General features: G+C 37.1%; 1 long non-coding RNA gene across 2 annotated transcripts in view; it reads right to left on the bottom strand.

Moving 5' to 3' along the window:
• Positions 1–24,154, bottom strand: part of LOC122806476 — a 452,807-nt gene that overhangs the window by 368,208 nt on the left and 60,445 nt on the right. The window contains exon 3 of one of the 2 annotated variants that reach the window (XR_006365512.1): positions 11,007–11,045. The exons of the other annotated variant lie outside the window; for it this stretch is intronic. This is a non-coding gene — a long non-coding RNA (uncharacterized LOC122806476). Of the gene's footprint in view, positions 1–11,006; positions 11,046–24,154 lie in introns of those variants that run through there. 2 annotated transcript variants of the gene reach the window in all.

Raw genomic sequence — 24,154 nt, 5'->3', positions numbered from 1 at the left:
CTTGGTATCAGCTAGTTGAATTCCTTACATACATAAGTAAAATGTAACTTACTCAGTAGTGGGGCGTTGGGCATATCCCGGGCCTCCTGGATCCATTGGGTCAACTGGTCTTGCTTACGTCGCTTCAGGTCCACATGGTGGTGACGGACCTGCTCACCAGTGCGTGGAATGCCAGTAGCACTGGTCAGATCATGAGCCAACTGGTCCCATGCCTCCGCCCTGTATGCTCCCCATGAGACCTGGCCCTGCATGAGTTGGGCCTCATGATGGTGAACTAGGAGCCAGACCATGTATCTGGACTCCTCAATGCCCCATCGCTGTGCTCGAAAGCAACGTCCCTCCCCTACTCCACTCATTCTGCCTGCAGGTCTATTCTACAATCGTTTATGCTGTGTATTCCCACCTATGGGGCTTATATATGCCGATTTTCCCACACATTTCTATGATTGGCCGGTTTAGAATTGTATCTACTTCACAGAAACTGCTTTATCATGCTCCATTTTGGCTTATATCCTATTTATATGCTATTTCTGCATTTCTATGTACTGCTGTCATGGCTTAGTGGTTTAGTACCTTGACTCTAGTGCATGGTATCCTGGGTTCGAATCTGACCACTGCATTTTAAATTTTATGACTGTCTAGACATGACTTCAGGACCTGTCAATCAATCATGCCAAAAGCACTTTTAAACACTTTAAAACCAGGTCTGCACTCGTTTGCGCGGAGCTCACGCATGCGCACCGCCAGTTAGCTTGTGGAGCGTCGCGCAAATGGTGTGCGCTGGATTACACCTTAATTGGCTAGTATCACACATGTTAAACGAAGCACAGCTAGTTGCACACAGTTTGAGCCTGTTAAACCAGTGCTTAGCTATGGGCAAGCAGTTTGCAGTTTGTGAAACACTACTTAGCTACGGGCACTCTGTCTCACTGCAGTTTAGCTATCAGTACATTTCTAAATATTTTTATTATTGTATTACTTGAGAACATATGCTCCATTTCATTCCATTTTACAAAAGGGAATACTTTTACATTTGTACAATACTGTCAGGGGCCTTTTTAGTGCTTATTTACAAAAAAAAAAGGTTGTTGTGTAGGCTTGAACCTTGCCTGCCTGCTCTCAAGCCGACAACTCTACCACTATGCTATTACTTCTTGGCTTACTTTGCATATTTAGTTCTTATATCCTTTTCCACTGATTGCTAACTGCAGTTGCGCTAGTAGCACACCCGCGCACACGAGCGCACACAGTAGCAAACGTTTACGGGGTTTAAAAAAAATAAAACAGTTTTTATTTTAATTTTACAACATCTGTTCACTTTTTACATTGCTGGTCTGTGGGGGCATGTGTTGTGTAGTGTGGTTATTCACATTTCCATGGCTTCCCTCGTGGCTGTTTACTTTCAGCCATTCTAGACTTCTGGGGCGTGTCACGGACACGCCTACTCTTACACGGACCGCGTAAGAGTTACAGTGTGATTCAGCATGCCTCATGCACCTCATGCATATGCATGACATGCTGACATCACACCGTTTAACTGCAGCCTCCGTGTAAGAGTTATAACTCTTACACGGAGGCTTCCTGAATCCTGCCCATTGTTTAAAATCACATAATTACTGAAACAAGTTTCAGCTGAAACATTTTCAGAAGTTGTATCACATAACCTGTCCTTTCTAATGTGTATAAATACCCTAAAATCTATTATAGAAAACCAAGTGGCATTATTACCTGTTCCACAGAAAAACACAAGCAATTTGTAAGCTCATGTAAATTATTTTTCAACACATAAACATAAGAACTTAAAATTGCCTTTTCTTTTTGCTTGTGGCAAACAATCTGTACTTCCTCATACTGACCACCGAAACAGCTAATCTCTGTGAAACCTTCTTTTATGCCCTGACAGTACTTCCTGTTCATGCATCTGACTCAATGAAATTGAATTTTCCTCTTTAGGTTCTTCTTTATTTATCGTTTTATTTTTCAAATTATTTATCGATAAACCATCCTTGTTCAAAATAATAACTGAAACAATATATTTTTATGCATTCTCTGCAACAGCACCATTCTCCTCTTATTTTATCCTGTAACTGCCCTATGGCCCATTGTAGGAGATGCTAATGGAACAGAAAGATTAGTGAAAGCTCCTCAGTGTCCTGGCCAAATTTCCCCTTAATAGAAATTCCCCTTCAAGTCTCCCCTGTAAAGAGGCCATTAGCCTTCTGTGACTAACTAGGTTGACAAGGGATAAAGAAATAAAGAAAGTGGATGCAAATTCACACACACACACACACACACACACACACACACACACACACACACACACACACACACACACACACACACACACATATTATCAGACATTAGTCAACTGCTTGCTTCATAAGAAAAAACACACATGGGATTCCGCTTATAAAACAAAATATTAGTTTATTAGAATCCTAATGTGTTCAGCACAATTTTAAAAATAAAACAGTGCTTTTGCAATGCATACAGAAATAATCTGATATCAGAAGTGAGGTATCATATGGAAAAATACTTTTCAGACTTTTATACATTCAGATGATGCCAGACAGATGCATATCTAACTCAACCAGTGCCCTGTGCCATTACAATGAAAAACAAAACCAAAAAAACTTCATTGTAATTAGCAATTAGCTAATTACAGTGAAGTGTTTGTTTTTACTACAGTTATATGCATGTCCCTCAATTTTTTCTGAAATAAACCAATCACTTCATTGTGCCAATCATCTTGTTACAGTTAGATCCATGCCCCCACCGCTCTTCCCTTGAAGAGCAAAAAAAAAAAGAGGCTGTTCCCTTTACTGGCACACCTTCCCCTCCCTCCTGCCCCAGCCATTTAGGTCTAATTTCCACAATTTTTTTATAGGAAAAAAACTGTCTTTTTTAAATTGCAAACTGATTGCTACAAATATAGCAAGAAGTTGCTACAGTTTATACCCTGCCTGCATGCAGTGCTATGGTGCTCATGTTTTAGTTAAAAAAAAGGTCTTCTTTTAAACTGTAGCAAACTGCTTGCTACAAATTTAGCAAACATTTACTACTGTTTATACCCCACCAGCACAGAGGTTTAGTTGGAAAATAAAAGCAATATTTTTTTTCTTTTAAACTGTAGCAAGCAGTTGCTATGTGTTAGACCTCTCACGGAGTGCTACAGTACTCAGGTTTGACCGCAGATGCAATACCATCTTTTAAAAGCCAGTTTTGCATTAAAGATAGATCAGAATCAGCTGATTGCTCCACTCCAACACTTAGAGCCCAGGGACAGTTGCCCCTCTCTACCCACCTTAGCTGTTCTACTGATGCCAAGATTTATAATCTTAAAGCTATTTCCATAAGTATCCTTTATTTCTACATAGCTGTTATAGGAAGTAAGATATTGTACACTTAACAGACTAGAAGTAACAAGCTGCACATTTATAAACTGCAAATTAAATACAGCATACTATGAAATAAACTAAATGACATGCAAATGAGTTGCCTAGCTATCAATACAGTTCTGTAACTGAATATCCTAAGGTTCTTATCTTTTGTTGTCTCTGTTGCTGGGCAGGTGGAATTTATGTTGCCATCTCCTTTCTACTTCTTCTTTCCACATGACTTATGCATATTGTAGCTATTACATTCTCCAATGAAATAGCTCTCGCTCATCTCAGCATAAGCTGTTTGTTGTATATTGCATTTAGTTGCATATTCAAGGAAGTGTGGTATTTAGCCTGTGTCTGTCTGACACTTAATACCAGTGTAAAAAACTACGTATAAAAATACATTTTAAAGAGATGGCTATGCATCACATAACAATATAAATGACCTGTTCACCAGTCTCTAACAATATGTCATAAATGCAAAATAATACTCTGTCCTCATTCCAATACCAAATGACCTCAGACTTCAGAAAGTCTCTGTCTTCTTCCCTCGTCAGCAGTAAATTGTCAGTATTCCAGCCTATCCACCTCCTTTTTTATCTACTATGTTATATAATTAACAGTAGAACATTGTGATCAGAGTGAACTGTAGAGGTGACTTACACAGTATTAATAAATTTGAGCAGAATGAAACTGAACAGAAAACAATTAGTAAAGCTAGCCACCCCAGGGGATCAGCATACCATGTGTAATTTAGGCAACATGATGCCAGTTTCAGCAAGAGTGTAAAAGTAAGAATTTCTGCTACACTTCAGTCAATTTTCATCTATATTTTTGCAGATTGAAGGGCCTTAACCAGAAAAGTATCTAAATACACATGGAACCCCCAACCAATCAGACCAGCGTGATGCCTTCCTCTCATTTCATCCAATCTACCTCTAAATTCTCCAAACATCCCTTGATGCTCTATATTAGGGCCTGTGAATTTTTTGTAGATATAGTCTCATGGGGAGTATGCACAGTTACACGTCCCACTTTCCATTGCCATCTAAAACTACTTTGATTGTTATTTGTGGGCAGTGAAGGGTGAGATCGCCACCCTTTCCATTTTGAGGTAAATCCCAAGAATTATCCTTATCGAAATGTTATAACACAGAAAATCTTTTTAAAGGAGACTTCATCTCTCTTGCATTGCATGTAATTAACTATAGATTCTCAAAATGTCTGAGTGAGTGTCACATCATCACCATTGGTTGTAGAACTGGGAACATACAAAATATTAGGAGTCCTATCAGTCCAAAGTAATCTATTCCAAAGAAATGCCAGCAACTGGAAGAACAATAGTAGCAAATAACTATAACATTACAAACTATAACACCAGTGCCGGAATTTCACCCTTCTCCCCCACTCAAATACACACACACACACACACACACACACACACACACACACACACACACACACACACACACACACACACACACACAAAATAAAGGTATTTGATATTATGGGCAGCAGATGTAGTATGCAGGTTCTGGCAAGGGACTTGTTAGACATAGCATTAGGGGACTCCGCAAATTATGCAGAGAGAAATTATGGGTTAAATATTTTCAAAAAAAAAAAACAAAAAAGAAACAATTCTTTATGCAGGCAAACAACTATTAACAAATTTGGTCCCACTATTTAAATGATTTATAAATCAATAGTCTTTTTAGCCCAGAAATACATCTTAAATGTTGAAACTTAGAAATTAAGAACAGGCAAGAGTATTCTTAGAAAGCATCTACTCATAGTTTCACTGAACACTATATGCCTTTCCCAGTGATATTTCCAGACTGGACTTAGTGATGTCACTTATAGGCAACCAAATAGGATACCAAATGGTCTGGGAAAGTGAGGAGGGCGTCAAAAACATGGATGCAGTCTGACAAATTAAGAAAAATAATTATGGAAGTCACTAATAATGTTTACATTTTATTACTGCTTAACCACTGAAATAGCAAGACACAGTAACAGTCAGAAACAAGTGGAGCAGCAAAACTATGTATACCTCAACCTCAAGTTGACTAAATTTAAGTGCCATACATATGTGCAAAGCTAGATCCTATTATGACGTGCACGTGTTGTTATCAATTGACACCACAAGATGATTAGTTATTTGAAACCTGTAGGAATTGAAATTTAAACAAACTCTGTCATCACAGGCACTTTAGAGTAATACTCCCTTACAACATTATTCTTAAGTACTAAGCTGACCAATCCCTTAACTGAATGCCTAAATTCCACTATTTTAAGAGTGGAGAATGGAATTAAGACCCATTATTAAGCTACTCTATAAACAGAACATGCAGATGAAAACTTATTTCCAGTCAGTGTAAGTAAGTCAGTCTGCTGCTGTTAGCACTGATAACTCACCATGGCCCTACTTCTTCTCCAAGTGTTTAGTTTTACTTATGGGGGGACTGTGTCTGTAAGCCCATTTCAGCTTCTGTCTCTGCTTCATCAGACAGGTTAGTCAGGGATTGGAACTGGTTCTGGGGAGTTTTTCGAAAAGTCTCGCTTGTGGCAAGACATGAGTGAATACTGTGAAGGTTCCAAATCCCTTAGATTTCTTATCTATGAAGTCTTCACAGCATTGATGGCAGAAAGATTTAACTTCCTTTTAAATCCAAACTAGACAATACTGGAGAGTTATTATGTGCATTTCCTTTCAAGTTTTTAGTGCAATTACTACCTGTGCTAAGTTCTCAAAATGGAGGGTCTCTCCTTGTTTTTTTTTGTACCTATACAGAATTACAGGAAGCTTTATCATCACAGTGTATCATAGGAACATAGGATCATAGGAGGTTACTAGGTTACAAGGTCCTAGAGCCTTCTTAAACCTAGACATTCATGCCCTGTATTCTCTAATTATCAATATCCATGGGCTGGAATGCTTTAGTATATGCCTGTGCCTTAGAACTTCTACAAACACTCCCTGTCCATAAAGGCCACAAACGAGGGTTGAATTTGTGATTTCCCATCCATTGGTCCAAATTGCATTTGAATGGGCTGAGAGAAGAGCTCGGTTTCACATGAATGGGGAGTCTGTTCCAGAAAAGGGTTAACGCTAAGATGCATACCTGTCCCACCAACATGTTTTGTTTATGTTGCTGACAAGGTTTAGAGCCTTATGTTGGGTAATTCTAGCATTGTTTGTTTTGTGAATGTGTAGCAAATCCATCAGGGATGGATCAGAGAATGCCTTGTAGGTTAGGCATAGATTGCCCATCAGTAGTCTGTAGTTGACTGACTGCAGGGACAGGGCTTTGAGGTGGTCCACATTGGATTTATTATTTACACCTTGTATTCTTTTAGTGAAGGCATGGCTGTTCCAGCTGTTGCATATTTCTGGTTAGGTACATGCTGAATGGTGCATTGTACTCTATTTTTGTTCTAATGAGGGTTGAGTATAGTGGAACTATGATCCCCCTAGAAATGGATGCCATATCCTTACTTATAAGGTCTTTGAATTTTCTAAGCACAAGCATCTTATACTTGATGAAGAGGGAGCACTGTATTCAGGGGCAAAATGAACAAGAACCCCTGTTATGCTTCAGTGTACCCTACCCTCTAGATTTCTTAGCTCAATTTCTCTGTTGACACAGTCAATAATACATATATTTGGGGCGTGGCTAGGATGCTGAACTGATAGCTGCACTTCATTTCAGCTCTCTTGCCTCAATACAATTCCTGACAGGAATTTTACAAAATAATATTTAATTTGAAGAAATTTTTATTACTAACTTATTTCTAATAACTCTGAGCATCTATAAGAAAAATTTTATTGTCAGAACTTGAATAATTCCTGTCAAATTAATTACTGGAAAATCAGCACCAATATCAGCTTTACAGCATGAGTCATCTAAGGAATACAGCACAAGACTCTTCTTTCAAAAAAGACTTGCAGTCTCTCATTACAAATATACAGGAACTTACAATAAAAATCGACAAGATGGACAATAAAACAGATACTTTTAAAGAAAAGTGCTCACAACAACTGGAACAGCTTCAAGAAATGTTTACACAGCAGAAAGGACAGATATCACTTATTGAACAGTCATTAAGTGACATTGACACTAGAGTTCAAGTAGAAGAACAACAAACTGAATTCTTACTTCAACAGAATACATATTTACTAGAAAAACTTGATGATATGGAAAACCGAACAAGAAGAAATAATATTAGAATATATGGTCTACCAGAAAAATCTGAAGGGGACAATATGATAAACTTTCTTACCACCTGGATACCAGATGTAACAAAAATACCTGAAGCTCTTTCATATGGTATAGAACGGGCATAGATCACTAGCAGCTTCTGGAAATGCTTCTTCTCCGGTAAGAACAAGCCGAGATCTATAATTGTGAGACTTTTTCTACACAAGATAAAGATCTTATATTAAGAAATGCTTGGGCAAATTCTCCCATCAAATACAATGATTCATTAATAAGATTTGACAATGATTATTCTACAAAGGTGGTTTCAAAAGAAAAGAATTTCTACCAATAAAAAACCTTGAAGAAAAAGCAACTGAAAGTCCATCTTTTATTTCCAGCAAGACTGAAAGTTTTTCTACCAAATGGAATAAAAATCGTTGAAACAGTAGATTCAGCAATAAAATACCTTACCAACAACAACATCCTAACACATGAAGAATCTATGGACTGGACAATAAGTACACAAGAGAAATGCTGAAGTAAATAATTGGAAAACTGTTGAGCAAAAGAAAAAACTAAAGGACAAATAATCTTACATATGTTATATTCTGTAAAATCTAAATAATAATACTAACAACAAAAGAAAAGTTCTTACTGTCTTCAAGTTACACCAAAACAGGTACTGTTTTCAATTATATTTTAAATGTCAAAATTAGCATAAATGTAAATACATTTATTTCAAATCACATCAATATACTAAGCATAATTTAAACATTACTCTATTTTTCATTATTATCCATCTATTATTTTCATATTCTTAATCAGAGTAATCAATGCATAATAATGTTCCCAAATAGTTTATTTATTTATTTATTTATTTATTTTCTCTCTTTGTGTTTTGTTGTTTTTATTTTTCTCTTCTTTTTATTAAATCTTCATTAACTTATAATACTTTAATCAGTATATGGTTATATTGCTTAATAGGTATAGTAATGGCTGCTATATAACTTATTATTAGTTACATCCCTGATAGTATTACTTTTTATAAGTTAAAAGTGTCCCTGTTTGGATAAACGCTAATGCTGGGCAGAAATGTGTTGCTTTTGAAATGAAGTATTTCAGTTAGGATGTATCATAAGACTACTTTAAATAATCTTAAAAGATGTTCTGCCTTTGACCCATATGCACATACTGATATAGTCCAGTGAAAAATATGTTTTAAGTGATATTTTGAGGCTATAAGTCATGTGTGTTGTGGCTCCAGACATCCGGAGTTGAAAGATGCTTGTGACTAGCTTAGATATCCTGTTGTCTTTTCTTTTGTAGAGAAATAAGGCATAGCATGTTTAAAATGCAAAGTTTGACAGTTGTGAACACTACTCCGTAAACTAGAGTGCTTATGCACACTACATGAGTTTGTCACCAAATAAGAGGAGGGAAAAGAAAAAAAGAAAAAACACATACCTTTTCTCCGCTTGGTTCTCGAGACAATTTAACAGCCACAAACATCACTAGAAACTTGAGTTACTTATTGCTTGTCGCATTTACTTGTGTACGCCATCCCTGACTCTTTCTAATTGACGTCTAGTCAGAAAATAAGCTAGGTTCACATTTAAAGATACAGAAACCTAAATTCCTTCTAAGGAAACATAAATAATATAAAAGGTTCATATAAATATACACAGATATTTATTTTTGAAGCACTTTCAGTTTATGGCTACTGATGTCTTCTAGCACCTTGATAGATAAGGACATATATCTGCTTGTCTTTCTATCAGTTTAGATTTCCAGACATTTTAGCTATCCCTTACTATGTTTTATACAGCAGAGTTTAAAAAGCAGAAATTAATCATCAGCAAATAAAATCACTGCTGTTTTACAAATTCTCTAAAGAAACTAGTAAATGTCAAGCAACTGACAGGTTTGTTTTGGGGAGGCTTGCCATTTCCCATGCTGGTGCTCCTGCAGAATACTACTGATGTCCTGCTGCCAAGGTATGCCCTCGGGTGGGTAGGTGGGATGCAACAAGAAGGTTGGATGTGCATTTGGCAAATCAAACATTTAGATGGCGGTATGGTATACTAGATGGAGAAAGTGGAAGCAATGATTGTATAGGCAACTATAATGAGTAACATAACAACAGTGGATTTGACCCAGTGTGTCAATTATACAATGTTTATATCCCATGTGGCTTTGGGCTTTGTCGAAGCATCTGTGTTCTACACACATATTGTGTTGGATCTGATTTGAGTGGAAGGGGGAGAGGCTTAGCCCACACCCTAATTTGTTACTGGGTTGCCATGCATTATGGACATGCATTGTGGCAGGTACTCAACGGGCTATCCATCCTTAGATGGCTCATGCTGTTCCCGTTTGCTCATCTGAATGGTGACTGCGGCTGTGCTCTTCTTGTTATGTTGCCTGGCTGTGGCTTCACCCTTCTTATAATATTGCCTGGCTTTTTACATTATCAAGAATGACACAATACTAGTGTATGCGGGTATATCATGTTACTGTTAGTGTGGACAAGGATGCTTGACAATGCAACTATGATTCTTGGACCTTTCTGCAGACGGGTGTGTTGTCTGGCAGTTGAGAGCCTGGTTGTTCCTGATCAGCGGACCTGTATTTTTGTGTTTCAATGTGACTGCATGAAAGGATGCCAGTATTGGTCTGCAAGTTTGGTGGGCAGTAGATTCGTTGGGGATTGATTTGAGGAGACACTTGTATTATGGCTGGGGCACTTGACATTTGATAAATGTATCCTCTCAATGATGCGTTCTGTCTGGTCATTGGCTGTAAAACAACTTTTCTGAGAAATATTGTTGTGGTGCCAGTTAATGATTTGGATTAAATGTTTCTATATACAGTCGTGAAGCAATTGCCAGGATAAAATGGTACTCTTGCAGTGCATGGATCATCGTGGCTGTCCTCTGATGTTGGAGGAAAAACAAGCTTCTTGGACACCTTTTTGACGTGGTAAAGGTGTTACCCCATGGTTTGAATACGTTTTGTCTCTTTGCTGCAAAATGGGTTGGGAATTTTGGCCTGTAATATTTTCGTACATGGTGGTTTGAATCTTGGCAGCTTCCATTGTTTTGATGTGTTCTCCAGTATACTTTTGTTCAGTCATAGGATTGAATTACTGGTGTTGAGTAGGTCAGGATTGTATCTCCAGCACTTGTTGTCAACAGATAGACGCACTGGTTGGGTGTCAGTCTAAGCTGTGGGAGTTGATGTGTGATATACATAGATGTTTGCTTTGAGGGTGTGGTCAAGTGCACTGCAGTTTTACCTCTGTACTGTGTCAGTTTTCATTGTGCAGGGTCCCTCTGAGGGTTGATGGAAGTGTTGGCAACAAGACACTCAATCAGGTAACAACATTATGAGTGGTCTCTTGGATAAGGGAGCTGTCTAAATTGTGATCTTGTTGTCTCCAGCCATGGGAATTGTCATTGAAAAGCTGAAAAATGCAATCAGAGGAACATATTTAATGTCTACTAAAGAAATATTAATATACTTATACATTGTATCACATTTCAGTTTATGTTAAACATGAAATATGATGTGGTTTCAGAACTATTCATGTTTTTATTCCAATATGACTTTGCAAATATTAATTTAAACACTGGTTTCGGACTTGAGTAGTCTAAAACAATTGCACAACAATGGTACTGTATTATACAGTAATGTCAGTAAATAGTTTTCAACAGATGTATGAAATATACAATTATAGATTTTAACATGATGTTTATTAATACCCTAAATTATTTTGAAATGATACTACCTTAATCTAAATATTTGTACCTTTGTGAAACCTGCTTAGAAGTAAGTATTATTGAATTACAATAAGATGAGTAAAGAATATATGTATATATTTTAGCTGATTAGATTATCTTAATATATTATTCAATTATCTTTATTTAAAACTAAGAGGATAAGAGAAACTGATCCAAATATTATTTGTGAGGGTAGAAAGTTTGTTTGGTTAGATTCACTAACCAAACGAAGAGGTATATTACCTCATAGCAATAGGGAATGGTTTTAAGGTTAAGAATTACAAGTTTGGAAGTTCTTTGTTTTTTTTTTTATTCTATCACTTTGGTGTCACTCAGAAACATGCAAAAATCATACAAGAAAAACTTTTTGAATACTGTATCCAAGATGGAACTAAGAATAAACAATATTTACATAAACTCACACATAAAACAAACTCAAAACTAGGAAATGAAATGTTTATCCATAAATGTTAATGGTCTAAATAATAGTAATAAAAGGAGAAGCCTATTCAAGTACATAAACTTACATAAACCACAAATAGTCTTTTTACAAGAGACACACTTATTAGATAGAGATATAAACAACTTAAATATTAATAATTACACAGTACTAATAAACTCTCAATACAAAACAAAAAAAGAGGAGTAGCTATACTACTTCGCAACTCAACTATAACAACTAAAATAATTACTACTCATCAAGATACATCAGGTATGTTTTGTCTAGTTTCAATAGAGTTAAATAAGAGAATCTATATGTTAGTAAATCTATATTGGATCCCAGGACTAGGATTAAAAACAGTTAAACAGCATTTTGAAGAGATAATTAATTTAACTAAGGGTAGCCTGATATTGGCAGGAGACTTCAACTGTATAATGAATGAAAAAGATACAGATTCTAAATCCAAAAGAAGAAAACAACCCATCTCTAAAGCACTATCAAAATTTATAGATACATTGTATTTAAAAGATATAAATGAATTTGCAGAACCAGACTCACTAATCTTCACATTTTATTCTCATAGATATAAAACTAACTCTAGAATTGATAGAATATATGTTGCCAATGACCTAATAACAAAATTGACAAAGTCAAAATCATAAATTGTCCTTTATCTGATCATAATGCCATAGTCTTTGAGATAGAGCTTACACCATTTTATTCAAATCCCATTACTAGGATACCTTCCTATATCACAAAATTGAGAGATTTCAAAGAATTTTATGAAGAAACAATCAAAAACTTTCTAGAAATAAATTACACAGAAGATATTTCAGAAATATATGTCTGGGATTCATTAAAAGCAGTTACATATGGGAAGATATTATCCTGGTACATAAATTAAAGGAAGTTATGGAATAAAGATATGCTAGACTTACAAAACAAAGCAGATAAATTGAAACTGGAAATACAAAAGGGTAATGATACTCAAGTTCAAGAACTTACACAAATCAATAAGAAGTATACAGAATTGCTACACCATAAGATTATGATTAACTTAGAAAAGATAAAAATAAACTCATACTCTACTAATTCAGCACACCTGAGATACTTAACTAATAGAACCAAAAAATAATTAAATCTAAGCAAATAAAAGAAATATTTATTCCCAATACTAACAAAAGAGTTACGGAACTAAATGATATTTTAGAAGCATTCAGACTCCAATTTAACATTGATAATTCCATAAATACTCAAGATACACCTACTAAGGATATAAAAAATACTTAGAAAACAATATTCATATTAAATTAACACAAGAACAAATAGACATTATAAACAAACCAATCAATATGACAGAATTAAAATCACAAATTAAAAAGCTCAAGACAAATAAAGCACCTGGCCCAGACAATATGCTACCAGAAATGTATAAATTAATACCCAATCAAGCCATATCTTTATTATTAAAAGTATATGATATAGCCAATAAAGATTTGAATATACCACCCTCTTGGAAATATTCATTGATATCCCCAATTATCAAACCAGATAAAGATGAAAACAGTGTTCCTCATATAGGCCAATATCATTACTCAATATAGACTACAAGATGTTTATGGCTATATACGCAGATAGGATCAAACACTTTCTTCCTTTCTTAATTCACAAAGATCAAACAGGTTTTATTAAAGGAAGAAATACTTCAGATAATATTAAAAGAATACTAACATTAATAGATTATAGCAAACATAAAGTCCTAAATTTAAATGTAATCTCATTAGATATTAATAAAGCTTTTGATTCGGTTAACTGGAACTTTCTTTCACTAGTTTTAAAAGAATATAACTTTCCTTCTAATTTTAATAATCTTATCCAAATACTATATGAAAAATCTACTGCATATGTTAAACTGGGATCATATAGATCAGGCCCTATAACAATAAAAAGGGAACTAAACAAGGTTGCCCTTTATCACCATTGTTATTTGCATTACTCATAGAACCCTTTGCAAATCAAATCAGATCAAACAATAACATAAAGGGCATTTGTATTAATAAAATGTTAAACCTTAAAATCCAACTCTTTGCTGATGACATACTATTAACTCTCTCAGATTCAAATGAGTCTTTGAATGCTCTATTTAACTCCATGAATAAATTTCAAAATATTTCCGGCTTAAAATTTAATGAAAACAAAACTAAAATTATGCCCTGTAATTGTAAAAAAAAAAATAATATAAACAAAAGATTTTCCAAATATATAGTAACAGAAAGTAAATTATTATATCTGGGAATAAATCTACTCAATGAATTAACAGATTCTCTAATATTTAACTATAATAAAATACTAGACAAAATAGAACAAACAATTGGTTACTGGAATAAATATATCTTTTCAACAGCAGACAGATTATATCTTATTAAAATAAACATATTTCCCAAAATATTATACTTAATACAAAATTTTTCATTGCCACCTCCCAAATATATTATTCAAAGATACAATAAACTAATTTTAAATTTTCTATGGTTTCCAAATAAACCCCGTATAGCCTTAAATAAACATTTGCCAGATTGGGAAGATGGTGGAATTAATTTACCGGATATTGATTTATATATTACCTCATCTGTTATTAAAAACATAACACTATGGTTAAATAATTCATACACACCTATATGGAAACAAGCCCATGAGCAGATTTACATAGAAATCAATTATAATCACATACAAGACAACTTAACAGTAATACCATCACCCCTTATATGGATGTTAAAAGATTATTTTTAGGGAAAAGAAATAATATTAATAAATTGCCATCAAACTATGTAAGCTCTACACTTTCAGTGTTCAGAACATATATAAACAAAATACCAAATATTAATTCTTGGATTTTTCTTATTTTCCCTATAGCTTTTACACCAAATATTCTAGATACATTCCAAATATCTAAAATAAATATACTTAAAGAAGAAACATTACTCTTTTGGCATCAACTTATAGAGAAAGGGAAAATTCTAACAAAGGAACAGATAATTTATAATTATAATATAAATAAAGACAATTGACTGTTTTTACAAAATCTAAGGCATTTTCTTATAAATAAAATAGAACAAATGCAACCTTCAGTTAGACATGAAGCTCCAAAACTCATTGAATACCTTATTCTTATCACAAAACAGCCTTATCAGGGTACAGGTTATTTGTCTAATATCTATAAAATTGTTAAAAAAACTATCATGAAAAATCATACTGGGATTATTATACTTTAATAAACAACCATCCTCCAGTTGAAGAAGAAAAAAGTAATATTCTAAAATCTTCCAAATTTTCTACATTATCAAAATACTGGCAATTATTCACTTGGAGATATCTACATAGAAGTTTCTATACACCACATAGGTTAGCCAAAATGTATTCTATTGAAGATCAATGTTGGAGATGCCATACCAAGATAAAAGCAGATTGGCAGCATGTTTTTTATGAATGTATATGTCTCAATATGTACTGGAAATCCATTAATTATTTTTTTCAGACTGTTTATAATGATAATTTTCAATTAACAAAGTCTTTAATTTTATTCAACTCTCCTATTCCAAACTGTGTACCAAAAAAAGACACTAAAATTCTATGGTCACTATTGGCAATTTCACGTAAAATCATAACTATACACTGGAAAAATGAGGCTTCGCCTACATTCAAGGAATTTGAGACTTTAACAACAACAGTTGCTCACGTGGAAATATTAACAGTGAAGAACAGAACTAAAAGATCTACTTCTTACTATTACTCTTGGAGGAAAGTACTGGAAATACTTGAAAATATCAAAGAAGATATATCATCTTATGTTTCTAACTTTATATAATATAGAATTTCAATGTTATTTGCATAGACACCAATGTAAATAGTTATATAATGGTTTGAAGTTAGTAATGTTTTAGAATTGTAAATATGTTATTTATCTTTATTTCATGTAATGTTTAAGACATCTTATTTGAAATAATAAAAAAAAAAATATTTAGTGAAAAAAATAATACATATATTTTATTACATTATTTAGACACATACTAAAATGTTAGTGCAGATTGTAAGGAGTCCTCATTTTGATCTATGAACTCTTTCTCTTCACTTGTAATTTGTGTGTTCCCAATATTAATGGCAGGCAGCTCACATTTTATTATTATTTAGTATTTGCTTCAACTTCTTCATGATGAATCACATAAATTTCATACCCTGCAGTACATCGAGCAGACCAGTAATGTGGACGCTTATTGTACATGGATGACTTTTAGTATATCAGGTATTCATCATATTGATAACTGCTGCAGTAGATTTAGCTATATGGGTCATATCCTACCAAGGATATAACAGCTAGCCAGCTTCCAAAGCTTCATGGCACCTTCTGTACACACAAACCATTAGTCAACTTGAGCTAAGCTGACTAAAAAGATAGGTTTGTGTATCAAGCCCTTCATAGCTTTCCTTGCTGAAGAGAGGGTACTCCTCTTCACTCTTCAAGGGATCAATGGCCAGTTTGTAGCATTCCTTTGCTGGGCAGATAAATTCCCTTTGGGGAAAATCCTTCCACATTAAAATCTTGTTTGTTTTATTGCACTTTCCTGTTTAGAAAATTTATTTTTAAGCTGGAAGTTTGTGTTTTAATGGGCTGTCATGAGACTCAATTGTACTTTTAAATGGGAGTGCACTTTTTTCCTGTGGGTTTAAAAGTTGTTTAACTGAAAACATTTTTCTTTGGGTAAAGTATACTTATTTTATTTTTTGTGGCTGGCAAATTGTTTTTAAAATCCTTTTTACTATGTTTTTGTGGGAAAACAGTGACTTTTAAAGACTTAAAAATTTTACCTGCTTTTGCTGCTTTTTTTTTTTTGTGATAAAGAGGCACCATTTTCAGATTGACCATGGAACAAACTACAAGTACAATGGTCATTCCTTCTTCTAGCCACAAAAAGAAAAAAGTTAAGCAAGAAGCATTTACCACCACAGTAGACAAGCAATTTGCCTCAGCCATAGCTGGCTGACTCTGTTGTCACCATAGCCTATTCCTCAAACCACTCTATTGCACAGATTTCTCTGGTCTAGCACATACAGCCACATTGGACCAAGGATTAGCCATGTCCTTTACAGCTGTTGGGGTCTCCTTAGTGATCAAGGGAGAGCCACTGTTGTCAGTCCTCGGAGAATGAACAGAGGCTTTTTTTTTGGTCAAAATGTTGTGCCCATCCATTGCGGAGCTGCTGCTGTCATTGATAACACTATTCGCCCCATATTTCCTGCCAAGAAGAAAACAGAAAACAAAGCATGTATTTACTCCTCCTGAAATTTCCTTAGGCAGGAGTGGTTTATTGGGACAAGCTCATGGTTTAATTCAAGCTATTAATCCTTCTTATGAGGTGAACTCTTGTAAAAGAATAGGGATACCTCTTTTCCTGAAGAGATGAAAGATTCTGAATCTTGAAGGAAAGATGATGGGACAGACACAGGGTTTTCTCCTCAGTTTTGTGATTCAGAATCAGAGGTGAGCTCAGTTTCTGATTCTCCTTGTTTTTTTTTTCTTTCTCAGAGATTATTTCCATAATGTAACAGAACTTTCAGTGGGAGAACACTGAGGCTTCTCTGTCCTTCAGAAAATACTATGATCTGTTACAAAAGGAATTTCTAGAGCCTTCACCCATTCCTCCAGTTCTATCAGCTTTAGAGGATATGTGTGTCACTGCCTGCAATTTTCCTGATAGTCAGCATGCACCCTAAAAAGGCAGACAGAATGTGTAGAGTTCCTCTGTTGTTTAAGTTTTTATACAATTTTCTCAATCCTGACACAGCAGCCAAAGATTTACTTAATCTTACTGCTGCTAAATATTTGGTTAATTCCAATCCTACTCTTTCTGACGAGGATGGGGAAGATTATTGATAAGTATAGGTAAAAAAAGTGTAAGCTTCAGTAACTTTGATTTTCAGAACTTTGAATTGTCAGGCTCATATGTCAACATTTATTGTGACTAATTGGGAAAATATGACTAATGTTTTGTTTGCAGTTTCCCTTACCCTGACCCCGGCCACCTTCATCTGACTACCTGGACATTATTATCTTAATTCTCTTTAGGCACCTGTTTACTGAGAACATGCAGCAGGTACTAATGGAGGCAAGAAGGCCTGCTACTAGAAAATTATATACTAGTAAATAGAAAAGGTTTGATAGCTGGTGCCAAAAGCAGCAATCATTCAGGGATAGTGTTTCTCTGATTTTACGATGTTTGTATAAGTTATAGTCTTTCTTACTCCTCTGTCAGGATTCATTTATTTATTGGCCATTTCACACTGTCTCCCAATAGATCCTCTTGTTTCAATGCTTTTTCATGTTAAAATGTTTTTGAAAGGGATTTGCATAAGAGGACTCCAAGAAAACCAGTTGCTTTTCCTGAGGATCTTAATCTAGTGTTAGAAAAGATTACACTTGCTAAATTTGAACCAGCTAATCTGGTTGACTTGAGGGTCATAACATGAAAAACTGTTTTACTGATTGCTGTGACTTCTGCAAGATGAGTATCTGAGTTGCAAGCTCATAGGGTGAGTCAGCGTTATCTCATATTCCACAGAGACAGAATTTCGTTGAGAACTAATGTTTTTTTTATGACTAAAGTAGCATCCAACTTTACTTTAAGTTAAAATATATATCTCTCTGTTTTCTTTCCCAAACCTAAAATGAAGGAGAAAGGATACTCCATACCTTAAATGTCTACAGACAACTCAGTTACTATCTTGACGGAACTACATCTTTCAGATTTTAAGATCAATTGTTCATTTCTTGTGAAGGTAAGAAGAAGGGACAACCTGTGTCAAAACAGACCACTTCCAAATTATTGACTGAGGCTATTATCTTTTGTTGTACTTGTGACGATTGGGGAGAGATGGGTGAAGGCTGCCAGCCTAGTCAAATAGAATTTGATATATAATTCTGGCATTTGTAAATAAATGTAAAATACAGGCATGTTTTCTAGTGTAAAACAATACTGTGAAATATGGAACTGCAAAATATTTGACAACATTGCACTCTGCTGGCCCAGTGAAGCATGTTGTGACCATTTCATGCTAGAATTTGGCTTCAGTGCGGCTGGATGAAGGTTTCATGCCCATTGTTTTAAGGCTAAAGTTTATGACCAGAATTTAGATATGGAATGTGCTTTATTGCTCTGGTTTCTGTTAGAATATACATGTGAAATGCCCTGTATTGTTGTAAGTTCTTAGCAGGTGTTAGATTTCTAAATAATGCAGTTTGTGACCTGAGAACTCAGACCAGGTGTTAAGATAATGCAATATGAATTCTGGGAAAACATAAGTGTCAAAAATGATGTAATTTGGAAGGGCCTTAGAGACATGTTTGTTAGTAATGTTTAAATGCTATTTCTCACAATAGACTGAGAGCAGTTTGATCTTGATATCCAACTTATCAACACTCTGCCTTATGCTCACATGTAAGTTTTAGCACTGTGATTTCTTGTATGAATAGTTAAAGCTAGTAAAGATTAATTAGGAATTTTACTTTGAAATCAGACCTGTCCTACTGTATTATTTTAAGTTTCTGTATGATCTCTGTATGTTTAAATGCTATTTAACTAGCCCGGTCAACAAATGTAAAATAAAATAAATAAAATAAATAAAATAAAATAAATCTCTGAACTCTTAGATATCTCGGTAGTGTAGTAGTTTTGGCTTGTGTTTTAATTATTTATTATTAAATATTATTAAAACCTTCTACCTGTGGCTGGTTTATGTAGGGATAAATTATGCTTTAGAGTACATTATACATTTATAGAGTTTACTGTCTAAGCCCTTCCAATAAGCCTAGACTGAATAGTCACATTACCATTGGATAATAATATTGCACAGTAATAATTGGACACCCTTTTAAGGGCCTTTTAGTAGCTGATATTATTAGTTGGGTGGTGGCAGTAATTACTACCATATAGTCTGGGTAAAGGGGTACAGCTGGCAAATCTGTGTCAGCCTTTCCCAGGAGTGTCTGTGAAGTTGTATAAGTACTTATCTCAAAGTGTGTGTGTGTGTGTGTGTGTGTGTGTGTGTGTGTGTGTGTGTGTGTGTGTGTGTGGTGTGTCAGCTACTTGGCAGGGACACCAAGCACTGGTTTGACAGAGAGGGTACTGGAGGTTTTAGCTCGCCCAGCTAAGCTGAGACCTGGACCCTATAGCTGTGCCAGTGGGGAGTCATATTGGGGACTTGGTGAGCAAGGGAACAACCAGCCCCAGACTGACTGTGATCTCTGTGTGCACTTAAGGAAAATTGTACTTTACTGTGTGTATTAGTTATCCTTTCCTCTCTTCTATGAGATGACCTCCCTGGTGTTAGTGTTGAAGATTGAGGCTCCTTGATTGCTGGGCCAGGGCATGGTCATCACAAGTGTATGGCAGTGGTGGGATCTATTTCACATACTAATTGGCTCGTAGTGGTGTGGGTAGAGTGAATTCCTGTAGCTTATGTACAGTGATCTCTAAACGTGTTTTGTACTCTAAAAAAGCCACGCAGTATATACTCAGAGTTCAGATCACAATAGTTTTATTTATTTTGTTAGCTTAGTGTTATTCAGGGTGAGCAGGCAGCATGTCAGCAGAAGAGTATGGAAAGCTGACAAGGAGCCAGCTGGCGGAGATGTGCCAGGCTAGGGGACTAGTGCATGGAAACCTGACTAAAGCAGACCTGATTGCAGCCTTGGTTACAGCTGCATCAGAAAATAGCAGCCTGGAGGACAATCAGACTGACAGTTTAGATACAATATCCTCGGAGAATGGACAGTTTAACCTTTCTGCAGTGGACTTAAAAATCCAGCTGGATCTAAAGAGACTTGAGTTGGAGGCCAGGAGTATGGAACTAGAAGCAGCCGAGAAAATGAGGAGTCCACAAGCTGGGGAAAATGAGTGGCAGAGGAAGCGTGGGAAGGAAATGCTGACTCTTCACCAGAGTCATGGAGGTAATGGGGAAGGGAGTAACTGGACCCGAGAAGCAGAAAAAGGTCAGTAAATTTCTTCCACAGTTTAAAGAGTGGGATTATTTTGATAGCTTTATTCATATGTTTGAGCAGGTATGTAAGCAGTATGAAGTTGACCAAGGGCTCTAGGTACGGTTCCTGACCCCCTTACTCCATGGTAAAGCTGTAACTTCTTCAGCAAAAATGCATGACACTGACTGTTTTGATTATAATGCTGTAAAAAGACACTTGTTGGAATGTTTTAAGCTAACACCTGAAATGTATAGGAAACAGTTTTGTGAGCATAGATGCAAGGCAGATAAAAATGTATGTGAATATGTTGCTGAACTGAGCACTTATTTTCATTGCTGGGTGAGTGGATATCAGGTCACCACTTTTGAAGGGCTGGCAGACCTTTTGGTAAGGGAACAAGCCCTTAGCACTTTGCCTGAAGGCATGAGGATCTGGTTAGCTGATAGACAGTGTGCTACTTCAGAGGAGTTGGCAAAGAAGGGAAACCTATACCTAGCAATCAGGGCAGCCCTGCACAGGAAAGGGACCCCAAGTACTGCTCATGGGACTAAAAGAACCCATGGTGGGCAGCACAGACTGCCCCAACAGAATCCACCAGTAGCAGGGGAAGCCACTAGTCCAGGAACACATCCAGGATCTAGGGTTAAATGTTTTGAATGCAACCAGTGGGGCCATGTGGCATACAGATGTCCACGGAGGCAAGGTGAAAAACCAAAGGTGAGGGAGCCAGTAAGTGGGAAAGACAAAATGCTAACAGTGGGTTGTCTTGAGACAACAGGGGTATGGAAAAAACATCCTGCAGATGTCCTGGAAGGGAAGGATTTGGATGAGGCAGTACTATGTACTTATGTAGTTACATGCAGTAAGGCTAGGAGACAAGCATGTGGGTCTGGTAGCTGAGGGAGCCCCAGAGAGACTGCATACTTGCAGCCAGGACTGCTGAGGTGGTTACTTCAGGGAGTGAGCTACACTGTAGCAGTGAGACTGAATGTGAGCCACAGCTGCTTGTGGGTACTGATGTTCCCTTGGACAGGGTAACTGCAAAGGTAGAGGTGAGTAGTAGTACCCAGACTGACAGTGAGGCACCGCTCTCAGAGAAGTCCAGACTTCCTGTGGAAGGGGAGCTGGGAAGGGTTACAAGGAGAGACTTGAGACAGGCTCATCTCTCAGACCCTAAATTGCAAGACCTGAGGCAGGTAGCTAGGGAGGCACCTGATTCCCAAGGGAAGGGGGAATCTGTATACTGGAACAAAGGATTACTGTACAGAGAGTGGACCCCTGAGGGAGGGATAGAATGTGAAAGAGTACAGCAGTTGGTTGTGCCTAGAGCTTACCATCTGGTGCTTCTAGCCATAGCCCATGATATTCCCTTCGCAGGTCATATGAGCATAAAACGTACAAAGAGGCATATTATGCAAAACTTCTATTGGCCTGGAATTTTCAGAGATGTAACAGAGTACTGCAGGACCTGTGAGCAGTGCCAAAAGGTAGGCAAGGCAGGAGACAAGGTTAGATCTCCTTTGATGCCTTTGCCTGTGATTGAGGAGCCATTTCAGAGGGTAGCTATGGATATTCTGGGTCCTCTGAGTACCCCAAGTTCCACAGGGAAAAAGTATATCCTAGTGATGGTAGATTATGCTACACAATACCCTGAGGCAGTGGCTTTGTTCTCCATTGAGGCCGAGAAGGAGGCAAATGCTTTGCTAGAGATTTTCAGCAGGGTAGGTTTCCCAAAGGAAATACTGTCTGACAGAGGTGCTGATTTTGTCAGACCTGCTGGCTTGTCTATGGAAGTCCTGTGGGGTGAAGCACATGAAGACCACCCCCTACCATCCCCAGACTAATGGTCTTGTTGAGAGGTTAAACTCTGCAATGAAGCCCATGCTACAGACATTTGCAGATCAGTTTAAGAGAGAGTGGGACAAATATTTGCCCCATCTGTTGTTTGCTTACAGAGAGATTCCCGAGGAATCCACAGGTTTTTCACTCTTTGAGTTGCTGTATGGGCATAGGGTGAGAGGACCTCTAGATTTAATTTGAGATGAGTGGGAAGGTGAGTGTGAGTCTCACAAGGAGTCTGTTGTGAAAGGCTCAGGGAACTCACGGGCCTGGCCCAGGAGAACCTGGCAGAAGCCCAAAAACAGAAAAAGGTGTGGTATGACAGGAATGCTCGAGCTAGAGAGTGTGCTGTAGGGCAGCAGGTGATGGTTCTCCTTCCTGTCAGACACAACAAGTTGCAGGCAGCTTGGGAGGGACCCTACAAAGTGGTAAGAAAGTTAAGTGATGTTAGCTACATGGTGGAAGTGCTAGGCAGATGGCAGGTGCACAAATTGTACCATGTTAACATGATGCAACTTTCCATGATAGGGTGGCCCTTGTGCTGAGCATTTGCAGTGGATTGCATGAGAAGTCTGAGAGAGATCTTGTGACTGATCTCCTCAGTGAGGCTCAGGCTGACACCTCAGTGGAAGGGGTAGTAATGTCCCAGCAGCTATCTCCTACCCAGGTTCAAGAAATCCGAGCAGTGTTGCAGGAGTTTGGGGGCATGTTCACAGGGAAACCAGGGAGCACCCACCTGGTGCAGCACCAGATGGATACAGGACCCCAAAGGCCTATCAGGCAGACCCCTTATAGGGTGCCTGAGAAAGTCAAACAGACTCTGAGGGAAGAGGTACAGGAGATGTTGGAACTAGGGGTGATTCAGGAGTCCAACAGTCCATGAGCCTCCCCGGTGGTACTGGTGCCATAGAAGAATGGCAGCACCAGGTTCTGTGTGGATTACAGGAAATTAAATAATCACACAGAGGCCAATGCTTACCCCATGCTTAGCACAGATGAGGCCCTAGAGCAGCTGTGTGGGGCTAAGTATCTTACAACCATTGATCTTACCAAGGGTTACTGGCAGGTGCCCGTGACTCCCAGTGCTAGAGAGAAGTCAGCCTTGTGACTTCTTTTGGCTTGCATGAGTTTACAAAGATGCCCTTTCGAATGAAGAATGCCCCAGTGACTTTCCAGAGGTTGGTAAATCATATCTTAGCAGGGGCAGGAGGATTTGCCCTTGCTTGCATGGATGGTATTGCTATCTACAGCCATTCCTGGCAAGAGCACTTTCAGCATGTTAGGGAGGTGCTGGGTAGACTACAGAGGGCAGGGTTGACCATTAAGCCGAGCAAATGTCAGGTGGGTATGGCAGAGATCACCTACCTAGGACATAGAGTGGGGAATGGTAAGATAAGGCCAGAACCTGCCAAAGTGGAAGCTATTCAGGCATGGCCTGCACCTGTTACAAAAAAGTAGGCGAGGGCTTTCTTAGGGACAGT

This window comes from Protopterus annectens, chromosome 7.part0 (assembly GCF_019279795.1).
Source record: "Protopterus annectens isolate FY-2018-M chromosome 7.part0, PAN1.0, whole genome shotgun sequence".
NCBI lineage: Eukaryota > Metazoa > Chordata > Ceratodontiformes > Protopteridae > Protopterus > Protopterus annectens.
This window is presented reverse-complemented; position numbering and strand designations above follow the sequence as displayed.